This window comes from Glandiceps talaboti, chromosome 7, assembly GCF_964340395.1.
Source record: "Glandiceps talaboti chromosome 7, keGlaTala1.1, whole genome shotgun sequence".
In the NCBI taxonomy this organism is placed as follows: Eukaryota; Metazoa; Hemichordata; class Enteropneusta; family Spengelidae; genus Glandiceps; species Glandiceps talaboti.
Genome location: NC_135555.1, coordinates 4,107,328 through 4,120,467, shown reverse-complemented (window position 1 = coordinate 4,120,467; position 13,140 = coordinate 4,107,328). Strand labels below are relative to the sequence as shown.

Sequence of the window (13,140 nt, the reverse complement as noted above, 5' to 3'; positions counted from 1 at the left end):
ATCCCAGTTGATTAAAATGGCCATATGGATGGGCATTGGGTATTTATTTTGGATTTTAATTTATAAAACAATTTTATCATGGCTTCCGACTTGAAAACTCAATGAGAAACAACATATGCCTTATGTCCCTGTTTGTAACTCAATAAATGGCAAAAGATACCTTTTTACACTGTATTGAGTTACACACACAGACTTTGTCATCGTTGTTTCGCATTGATTTTTGAAGTAGGAAGCCATAATAAAATTGTTTTATAAATTAAAAATCAAACATAAAATAAATACCAAATCCTCATCCATATGGCCACTTTAATAAACAACTCCAGAGTATATGAATATATTATTGATATGATACACTGGTACTTTGGTCTCAAAGATATCAGATTTGTGAACAAAAACACGAGCATGGCGGTGTCAAATGAAACAGGGATGATTTAGTACACTGTCCTGATGACATTTTCAATGATATATCGTGCACTGTACTTTCATTGCCTGGCTGGGTCAGCTGCACTTCACTGCTGAAAGACTGACCATTTATGGTTGCACTATTTTCTGATCATTCCATGGAATGGAAAATTCTGACCTTTTATAATTATAGATATCAAGGCTGTTTAAAACCTACTGTAATACAATGTACCTACCAGGCCAAGGGGTAGGTCAGGTACACTTCTCTTATGAATGAATGACCATTGATGTATTGTTGGAGTATTTCAGACTCATTCCATCAGTGTTTTTATTAAGGTTTGGCAACCTTGGTAACAAAAAGGGGGGAAATTCAGTAAAATTGGCATAGCTTCATATACATTCTACCATAATTTTGGTGAGGAACCTTGGTAAAATGACTTGGAAAATACCGTATAAAAATAATGTTCCATGGAATGGAAATATCAGTCAATTTATAACCACCATCAAACTACGGCCACAAACAACCAAATCACGCTGCACAGAAAACTAATATCAATGTTGTACTATGAAAGTACATTTTTTGGTTTGCATGTTTGTTGTCTACATGCACATGAATACAATACACAATGCTACAAATGAGTATTCTTTGTGGTCGATGGCTATGGTCATTGGTGGTTTTCTTATCATCCATAAATTATCCGAAGTCAAACTGAATCTGTGGCTGAACATGTTCAAGAATAATTAACATGTAGTTTGTTGTCCAATATCAAATGCAAAATAGGCACTGCAAATGGAATGCAGAATTTGTGTGAATGAAATACAGTAATGTAAGGTTAGGAGTGTAAAATGACTTGTTAACACTGGGTCTGTCGGGTCATATCATTTTCATCACTTGTGAGTCTTGATCCTAGTTACCGGTACGTTATAGGAAGTGACATAGAGGTTAATATAGATAGAGTATCACATTATTAACACTAGCAGCAGATGCCTTTTTGTCTTTTGCTCTTTTGTATAGTTTTATTGAAGTATATATGGTGCAAATAAAACAAAGTTATCACTCCTTTTGCTCACTTCAATGTCTCATTCATTATAATGTATGATACCATTACATAGGGCAACACATCAAATGTCTGTAGATGGATGTTTTTGACCCCACACCTGCCTCTTCTGACATATGATCATGGTATGGATGATTCACACTCTAATACAACATAAAACTGAATTGGCTCACTTCCTATATTTTTTGATAGACCAAAGTGAAATTTTATCAATCTTAGCCATGTCAAAACTACAAATGAGTAAGTGCAGAAAATTTTTGATCACTGCAATGCACATAAAACTAATAGAAATGTATGCAATTTCCCAACATCATCTCATTAATTTAAGTGAAAACTATATTCAATACCATTTTATTTCAGACAAAAATACTATCTGAACAGTTACAAGACCCAAGATTCTTTTCTCATTATCCCTAACTGGCAAGTACAAGTGTTACTGGTAATGTAAATCAATGCAGGACTGAAGAAATGTACCGATACACTGTTGACATCATCAGATGTACATAAATGACCCGATCTCACGCATTCAAGTTCAAACATTAAGCAGTAGACCATCATTTATATAATGTGTGGAATCACTGTAAAGTCTTGATTTTATTTCATATCAGTGTAGTAGGGCAAAAGTCAATATGTGGCAGTACAATACAATGCATCTGAAGACACATCTTCAAATTCATGGAGTAAAAAGACAGACAAACTATTAAAATCTTGAAATACTAAGTTCATGGCAATGTTTGGATTCTATGGCTTAAATAAATATATTTCTATTAAAGTTGATCAATGTTATGGAGACCTTTTTATACCAAACACCTCAAAACCCTCCACTTTGTTACTGGATTAAACAGCTTTCACTTTTGTTTCCTGCTTTTTTTAAAACATGAAAACAAACTTTACAACTGGGGAACAATAATAGACATAAATTTATTCTCTTTATTTCTGCTGAAACTTCAACTTCTATAATCACTATCTACTGAATATTTTCGTAATAATTTTGTTTACTTTTGGCAGTTTCCTTCTGAATTATTTTCGAAATTTAAGAGCATCATTCCAAAGGAATTAATTGATAATTATAGTCAGTTAGTTGACTGTTACAAAAACGTTGAATTTAGAAATGCAGCAATTGGTCAAGGATACTAACAAACAAAACAATCGTCGCAAACAATTTGGAAACCAGAACATTACACAATAATGGGGAAAAAATTGGAAAATTGACTTTTCTACACAAAGTCAATGAATACATCCTAACTTGTACAACACAGCAACAGCATAAAGTGTTATCTCTTGAGCCATTCATTTCAGGTACCTGGTCAGTACAGTCGCCGCCTTTTTTAACAACGCGTCAATGACGGCATAATACTATGTCCTGCAACAAACAACGCTTAGGCTAGCGTTATCTAGCAAATGAGACAATCAAGCCATGTGCCAACACCCATATTCTGCGCATCTGCATGGCCTCTTCTGTTGTCTCTCGTGTACAACTCCAGTGCCTTGTACAGTATTATCAGTCAAAATATCATTAAATCGATCAAAATTTACAATTTTACAGTAGATTCGCCACCACAAGCACGTAATAATGACAGATAATGAGCCATGCCAGCAGCGCCACGCCAGGCAAGCCAAGCTAAGACATTCATTGTACCTAAATTTGCATACGCCATTTTGGAACACTTGAGGGCGCATAGATTTGGCATTTTCTCTCTTTCCACGAAGAAATAGCCGATAAAAAGTTACAATAATTTGATGAAAAGTTTTTAAGCTATCTGTCAAAGACCAAACATGGAAGAAAAAGTGTCTAAAGCATGTGTAAAATCGACCAAATACTCATCTGACTCCACATTTGCATATCATAAAATGACGCGAGGGGGCGCACTGGAAATTCCGCTTCAAAACTGAATAAATTGCCTACCTGATATCGCAAAAAATCAGAATCGAACACAATAAACGTCCAGGTATCTGCAGAATGGGCAATGTTGCAGATTTACCCCTGTTTTTGGTGGATTTTAGCGCCTGATTTATCAATTGGGTGAGTCTCAAGATGGCGGCGCTGTTCACGGGATCTAATCGAGCATGCGCAGTTCCAAAGTATGGTGAGGACGCGCAACTTAGTTGATTATTTTCAGACCCTCTAGGTTATCGTGAAAGAAGTTCTCACACCTATTCACAACGTTTAAACGGACTTTTTCCAAATAACTGCACTCACATCCCCATTCTGCATCAATAGTAAGTTTTCCTAATATGATAAATTACATTTTTCCAGAGAGTTCCACGTCATAGCGTTAATCCGTAGTGATACATACCGAGAAGGTTGTTGTTCGAACCATGGATGTGTTACTACCAGTACCACTAGTGACTAGGTCAGTCATGTCAGTTGTAAATTTAATCTGGTAAATTTCCATATTTTTGACATTCAAATTGACTTCACTGTTTCATAAAACGAGTTTCCAACATTCCCGAAAACACAGTTAGCAATGTAGCAATAGTTTGATAATCTTACATGAAAAAGAAGCGTATACATGCCGCAGACAAAGAAAGATTACTAAAGAAAGCACACCTGTACGTACCTGATACAGTGATAGATGATCAGTTAGCGGCCCGGAAGTTTACATCAGTACGGTGCAGTGGCGTGGCTAGGGTTGAAAATACTGACATTTCGTTGGATTTGGCACCCACAAATTAAACTTTCCATGGGATAAATATTTATGATCCAAGTTTGTATAACGTTAAGTTACATTGTTCCATATAATTATTGTGAACTTTTATTTCAGGAAAGAAATGAAGGCAAAAACGCTCAAAAACATCCCATGCCAAATAAAATACACATAAAAACAGCATTTTAAAACAAGTAGAAATTTTAAAATAAGAGTGCATTTGTCCAACTTTTATACCATTTTGATGTTTGCACTTTAAAAAAATTACTCAGATTTACTTCCAATTTCTTGATGAATCCCATATTACTTCAATGTTTCACATTTTATAAAAACGTAAGCATTATAAAAATGATGTCAATTATATTTTATAAAAGTTGGAAGATGACTTTGATAATTTATTTTCATTTATTAGAATGGTGACTTAAGCTGTTATTATTTCAGTATAATGAATTTTGGAAAGGACAATTCATTTCCAGTGCTCAACAAGACTATGTGGATATTGGTGGTCTATTAATGCTATATATTGGACCAGTTGAGTAAAAGGTATGTAGAATACAATATTGTGTCGCGATAACAATGAACTACACAGTCCCAGTAGAGATAGGGGGAGTATTTTAGATAAGTTTTTGGAACCCTGGTAACAGAATGAGGGAAATATGTTGAAACTGACATAATGTAATACATTATAAATACAGTGTGCTAGATGCCGTATTTGTCTTTAGCGAACTAGAACACATCTTCCGTACAGCAAAGTTTGGATATGTTAAATTGTTTTAGTCACACAGCTGGTCACTGTTGGCATCTTTCTTGAGTACCATGGAGTTTGTAGAATTCTTATATGCACACATTTTATTTGTGTCATCATCTCAGTGAACAGAATCCTCCCCAAGTCATATCTTGCTCAGTTGCCCTTTTCAGCTACACTGTGCCATAAGCCATATTTTGCTGTCATTGTTTAGTCATACCTGTGCTTATGAAAGGAATTCTGTATCATTGGAGTAAATAAATCACATATGATCATACCTGTGCTGAAGTGGTATAAAAACAATGACAAAAAGTCATCGTCAGGTGTATGAATGTTCCAGTGTAATAGTGACTGACACAAGCCAACCAGTCAGCAACATTTGTCAGTGATCGACGTGTCAATTACCCCAATGAATAGGTGTTCCAGTTCAATTTTGAAGCCGACTGATCAAAATAATTGGATTGAGATGTAAATTTTCAGCCAACTCAATTGATACAACTTTGATTATTTTCCTGTAGAGATGAGGCTTTAGTCAATGGGAAATATATTCTTTGCACATCGTCCCATCTTTAATATCATCTAATATGAAGCGACCAACACTATTTACAGAAAAACCCTTTTGTAGCTTTATATAAAATGGTACGATTCAGTGATTCCAAATAACCCAGCCAGAGACAGTGTCTGAATGTGATTTCTGTTTGGTAGATGAAATAAGATGACACAGGATCTGAATGGTCACAACTCGTCAGAAATAGTTGCTGCTTGCAATATCTTGTGAGGTGCTAGACTAAGAGGTACTACTACCTTGACTGAACAACATAATAGCTTTTCAAAGAAGTCTAGAGTTTCAGTGTTCACATACACAGAATTATTGACCGACTCACATTTCACTGAGACTCAGTGTAATATACAGACTGTATCCGAGTCAGTCAAAGTCAACAACATAGTCTTTGTGAAGCCAAGATTAATGTATGTTTTTTATGAAAATTCTCCAAGATCGTGTGCATTGCTGACACTGATGCATACTTTGATGTGGTATGTATTGCAATTAAATGTTGAGGAGTCCATCTGTCTGTCACGGTCATTCTAAAACTGTTCAGCTTTCATGTATAAGAAGAGAGGAGAGTGTAGTGTAGATACAGTGTAGTTATTTTCAGATCTTTTCAGTGGAATATTAGCAAGCACAATCAGCAAGTGACATATAACCTGGAATCTATGCTATCCTATATGTATCTAGTAGAATCAAGAATACTTAGAATGGAAGTACCGGTAGATGTTGATGATAGATCACAGGTATGGGTTTCCAGGTTTTCCTCCCCATAATTACAGTGATAGACATTAATCATGGAATATGCACTACAATGGTCAACTTTCATTACCCAATATGTTACCAGGGTATTACATACATCAGGTGCCAACTTTGAATAAATTCACCTCAAATTATAAACATGACACCCAACTGGTGTTACTCATTGCCACAAACCTCTTCTAAGAACACAGATGTACAATTTTAATGGCTTCTGTGCCAAGTTAAGATATTGTTATTCAGATTGAGTAGTTTTTTCATGCACCTCCAGGAATTAAATGTAAACCCCCTGGGCCACACACAGGTCACGAAAAGGGACGAATTGGGATGAGTGACGTGCTAGGTCATACGTAGCTACAGGAATCTACATTGATATGTTCTAAATGGAAGGACATAAAATGACCTAATGGCTTCCAGGCTAGTTCCATGACCAAGTTCCTGCCTCATGTCAATATTGGGGTAATAATCATTAACATGCAACAGTGACCAAAGATGTGCTCATTTTAATAGATTACAAAATTGATCTGACTTCACACAAATGTCAACTTGAAGTAACGAAATCAAGCTGTTAAAATGTGTTACTTCCAAGACCAAGCTGCTCTCAGCTTTCACCTGTTTTTGGCTTTTTTACGAGTAAAAACATATATTTTATATAGATATTTATTTCTCAAACTTCACCATGTAGTTGTATATCATATAAATTATTGTCTTTGGTGGAATTTTATAAAGATATTTAAGATTTTCTTTGTTAATCTATTTTTTGTCCAACCAAATTTTTTAATTTCTCCTCGATATCTTTGGACTGTTGCATATTTCTTTACTTCATTTTCACATACAAAATGGGGTTGTATTCTAATACGAGTATCATCAGTGCATTTGCTAAGGCTTGAGAACTCTGAACTGAGAGGACAACAGTTTGGCAAAACTTGCAGATTTCTGTCCTCCCATAATAGTATATTTTGGTTTGATGCTCATTGAAAAGTTGAACAACTTGGAAACTTGCAGAGTTTGTGTAAGACCCTTGTAAAAACACTGATAATTCCATACAGTATACACAGTCCCCAAATGTCGGAAATAGTTAACTGTGGGTGGATGTGGGAGGTTGGAATGGAAACACTCCAGGGGTAGGGGAAGTTCAAGTTGTAAAAAAAAAAAAGAAGACACTACAGGCAATTCTTATTTTATTTTCTTTGAAAGCATTTTTATTTTTACTTGTTAAACTTCTGTATGACAAAATATAGACCTAGGCTACGGCATTGTCCATTCTGTCAATCTGTGACAGTTGTGTTTTTTTTAGAATAATTTAAGTACAACCAGCTGGGAGTTGCACCAGACAGGCCCAGCATTCAAGTACCCCTAAGTATAAAAATAGTTCTCTTTCATGAATCCTGGACCTGCTTGGTGCACAATGACAAAGTTTTGACATAGGATTTGGAGTATTTACATACTTGAGGACCGTTGCAACATATCCAGGATATCACAGAGCATGATGGTAGAGAAAAAGGAGGCACGTCTTGCCGATCCGAAAATTTATTGTATTAAAAAAGTCTGCATAAATTTGAAAATGCGGACGGATACCGTCATGCTCTGCGATACATGGTCTCACCAGCCTTGATGTTTGAATGAAATCTCAAATTAATGCATCGGTAGATATACTTCAAATAAACTCATAGAACACAGGGTTTAATCAGAAAATGACCAGCATAAAAATTTATCCGTTTTATCTCATGATTGTGCTTCTCTTGAAATTGTTTCTACGTAATAAAGGATAAAGTACGTCCCAATGTGGTATCTGTTTTGAAGACTCCTTAATACAGGAATGAAGAGTCATAAGGTAGGGGACTATCAAATGAATAGTGAAATTTTGAGTCCATCTGATGCACTAATTTGTGGGATCTCATTATCTCTTGTCACCACCGACATCACATTTATGCTGTAACTAAGTTTTTTGGCTCTGAATAATCAAATTTGGTCTTCGTTCTGTTCGGCATTATGTTGGATAATGTGCTACAATTTTTGCGATACAATGAATAAATAACACTACTTTTTCTTGATGACATACACACTAACTAAGTAAACATTGTAACAACAGTAAGCATCAATGCAGTGATTATTCCAGAGGGGAAATTTTTTGACAGTTTTGAGAAGTAAAAATCTGTCAAAGTGCGACAATTTTACAGCGTGTTTTGATTACAGCAGTTCTGCCAACAGGAAATCTACATTGACTATACCACATATAAGTAAGTACATACACACTGGCAAAAAACAGATGCTGGGCTTTTTTTTAAGTAGGTGTGATGCAACAAAAAATGAAGGTTACAAGAAAATACCAAGTAACAACATACAATTGTACATCAAAGATCCAGGTAAAACTGGTCAAAAGTGTGAATGTTTATCTACAACTAAATAGAGAAGCCCAGCATCTTTTACACAGGTTGAGACTGAGAGTGAACTTACAGGTTTTTTTTAAGTACTTACTTCGTTGGCACCTGCCAATTGTCATCTATTTATAATTACTACCGGTAGTGCATAATTTCAAAGAAAAAACAAACTCTGACAATATTACAAAACAAAATTTTCAGTATGAAAATAGTCCAAAAAACTTCTAAGTATACAAATGTTGAGCCCTTTACCAAAGTGTCTATTTGCTGGTGCAGTGTTGTCATAAACCCCTTTGTATATATAATGTTATGACTTTCACTGCAACCATGTACAAAAGTGACTTATCCATTGGAATAATGGAATTTCATATCCAGACACTCAAAAACAAACAGAAAAATAAAAAAACAGACAATAGCAAAATTGGTTTTGCAATTAGCATATAAATAAAAAATACTGGTAATAGAAAATACATATTAAATAAAGGAATATTTCTGAAGTTTGTACAACCTAGCCCAGATACATGTACCACGTTTCAAAACAAATGCATCCAATATTTGTATCTGAATGAATATCTTGTCCACGTACAAGTCAGTTTAACACGTTGTAAAATTTGCATTATAGTTGGTTAGAGGGAGAAGCCGTTGATTATGTTACTTGTATCAAATAACAACGTCCATACATGCACATGCATAGCTCTGCCAGACGAGCAATTTTATTCATGCAGTTATTGGAAAATTTTGGTCAAAAGATTGTTTATAGACAACTAAGACTTTCAGATTGATTGATTAGTGTCACACTTCCACAAGAAAGTTAGTAACAATGCCAGTCATGCGACTGATGACAAAAGATGAAGTCAGTAATGAATATATTGATCTCTAGGTCATACAAGTTATTATTGACCTTTGGGTTATTCATTAAATTATTGACCGTAGGGTCATGCATGATTTAATTGACCTCTATGTCACATGTTAATATTGACCTCTGGGTTATTCATTACATAACATACCTTCAGGTCATGCATGATATAATTGACTTTTGGGTTCTTCATTAAATTATTGACCTTGCAGTCATTCATGGATTTATTGGCCCTCTGGTTATTAATGGCATTATTGACTGTTAACTCATCCATGATATAATTAACCTGCACATCAAACATGACAACAGGGAGATGAAACTGTATGCTGAATTCCAAAATCACTTATATGACACTGATTACAATGAGGTACAAGTATAGACATTTACTGCAATGGCATCCCAACATATTCTCCTTTGCTTACCAATTACAGATGCCTATAAAATTGTAATACGGAATCGGCATCAGGATTGTTTTCAGGTTGGCAAAGAAAGATACGATGGGATGGGATAGGATAAGACACACGTGCACTTATCACATACACAAGTAAAGTAATTAAAAACTGATCTGTACATTTGTATGTTACAACCTCATTACTTGACTTAGACACACAATTACAGTAAAACTTATCAACATTTATTAAGTATACATCAGTTTGCACAGGTGTGCAGTTTTTTCAAATTAGTTTGCCTTAAAAAAAGGCAACAAATACACAGTTTTGTCATCGTTTTATACACTGGGTTTATTCTGCTAGAGGTAGTTATACTTCTCTTGGCTTGTGCATGTGATACAATGCATTATTAACTCTGCATCAATGTTATGTTACACTTCTGAAGCGACATGAAGGAATATACTCCCCAAATGCTCTGACATCAACCAACTGGAAATGACACCCCAACACTTTTAAGTACATTGCGCTGTGAGAATGTTAAGTTCAATCAAGGTGAAAATTGCCACTTAACAGTTTCAGATATGGATCACTAGTATTACAAACTTTGGCTCCCCTTGCTATTAGATACTGTTATATGAAATGTAGGGTGTCATAGTCAGTCTATTGTGATGTCATGTCACTACCAAAGAATACTTCATTTTTAGGGGTATCTCTCTAATATCACCACATTGTTAAATTACAACTGAATCATAAAGAAGCAATATTTTCTTTGTGTCTGTGTCAACATCGGTGAAATCTTCCAAAAACTGTTGTAGTACAGTTTTTCCTGAAACCTTGTGCCCCTTGCAAATGAAGTATTCTTGATAGTATTCCAAAATACATAATTTGAACAATTTAAAAAGAAATGATGTGCAAGATAGATGCACCATTGAAAACAAGATTTTTAACCTTGAAATATGCATATAAAAATACATGGTATATATGCAGATGACTATGGTCAAGAATCCTGTTTTCCTTTTAAAATGTAACATTTCTTTCTGATAGAAGTGTGAACCATGGCCGGCCATTGCAACATAAACCCTTTAAACATAATCAAGTTTTTCTGTGACCAAATTTCAAAAACAATCATGTTAATAATGAATTTCTTAAATATAGAAGTTGGCATGAAAAATTATATAAAATCAATTTACCAGTGTCTAAACAAGACGCTGTGAGTCGTGCAATCCGCAACTATATGCAAAAAAATTTGTACTCATTGGATTAAATTAAATAGAAATTGCGCATAAATTTGTTACTGCTGTTAAAACGGAAGACGACTATCGAGATAATTTGGCTGCGAAAGCAATGGCACCTATATATTTCCCTGAGGTACAATCACTGCCCATTGAATTTCCTAGAAATCCAGTCTCTGCAAAATGTGCTCCTTTTACAGTAGGAACAGAATCTCCAAGATTGACAATATTGTACTCCACATGCTTCCGAAACAAAATATCATCTAAGTACAAATTAACAGATATATAATATACAATGGTCATCTTATATTGGCATACTTAAAACGATTCATACTCAAGTTTTTTTTACTCAACGATATTGAAATTTAATACTCACTTGACACAACAGTGAAGCCTAGTAATTTTTATCCTCATTTGGGAAAAAATGTCGATGCTTAGGGTGTTGCACTTCAGCAAATCGTCAAATTTTGAAAAGACTGGCAGTTTGTTTTTTTATTTCATCCAACAAAAGCTAGAAGAGACCTGTTAAATCAAATATCTATTGAATATGATAACCTAGAAACCATATAGAATAAAATTAGTATAAAATTAAGTAAGGTTTTAAAATATCACAAGAATCCTAACATCAAAACAGGTTCAAAACTTTACGGCATCTCTTCTAGATCTTTTGTGGATATTCGTGTAATGCTAATTATTTGGAAAGGTCAGTATTTTTCTCTCTTTAATCTCATGGTTTTTATCTGCACTGTATTGATAGCCTAGGCTCTATCTATAGCTAAATTCACAGACATAAATTTTTTGTTAGCAAATCATTTGTTATTGAAGCATAAAGCTATGTATTAAACAATAGCTTCATGGGTCATCATCATCATCAGAGTGAAGTATGCAAAGCTTACTCTCTAAAAACTTAATTTCCCCCTTCTCCCTCACAAAGTTTTACTCACACAAGCAGTTACAAAGAAAATGAAAAAAAACAACAATAACAGTTATTCTACAATAAAGCTGTACTGTCTCCAGGCGCAAAACAAAGTACTTTCTTCGTACCGTCTGCCCCTGAATAGGGGGGAAAAAATCCTTTTCCCTTCTAAACCCCACCGCATACATTAAGTGATTCAATAGAACCAATGTGATCACTCGATCCTTTGAGGTCCACCAACTCCAGATCAAGTTTTTTTCGATCATTATCAAAATTGTGCCAGCTTGCTTCACTAATTTTGAAAATCTTGAAATTTGTAACTTTCAGAAAAATTTACAGACTTGAGTCACCAAATGCAAGTTCATAAATGACTAAAAATTTGAAGCACAAAAGCAACAATCAGCAAATATTTTATTATTTTTTTCAGACTTCCAAATGTTGGCTATTACTATACTGTTGAAGCTTTTCATTGAAGAAATTAAATTCAATGATACATGCATGCTTGTAAATTTTCTTGACTTTGATGTGTAAAATATACTACTGGCACTATATTTTCTAGCATCTGACAATTTTGATGATAAACCTGCAGTCAGTACAGCCTTAAATCTAGCAACTTACAAATACACAACAAAAACAGATATTGTATTAAGTACACCATGTCACAGTTTCAGGTTGGTACAAAAATCACATTTGCCAACCAGTACCATTACAAGTCCGCAGGAGTGACTATTCAACACTTAAGTCACTACTATCCAATGGAAAACATTTGAAATCAAAATAACTGTCATTCCACAAGTTTAAGTATACGACAGTTTGTTAAGCACACTGAAAAGTACAATTTGGATTACACCGATGCTTTCTAAACATCTCTAATACTACACTCTTCTGTTTGATACAAGGTATATCATCATACATAAATTACAGTTTTAACTTTTTTATAACAGTCTGTCATATTAAGCGTCGGCCAGACTTGGAAGTTCTTTTTTCTTAAGTTCAACATTGTACAAAGACAGCCCACGATTACAAAATGTACTTTTTTACCTCAGAAAAACCAACATCTTTTTCAACAATAAACATTATTTTTAAAAACTCTTTTTCACCTCAGCAGTATGACTAAATCACATGTAAACACTGACTGACTCTCTCACTGTCAAGCACCAAAAAATGACAAAGAACAGTTCCTTGCTTTTGAAAATTTCCAAATGTT

At 34.5% G+C, this 13,140-nt stretch overlaps 1 protein-coding gene across 1 annotated transcript in view; it reads right to left on the bottom strand.

Moving 5' to 3' along the window:
* The window catches only part of LOC144438279 (sal-like protein 1), a 73,518-nt gene that overhangs the window by 8,216 nt on the left and 52,162 nt on the right, over positions 1 to 13,140 (bottom strand). The window lies entirely within an intron of this gene.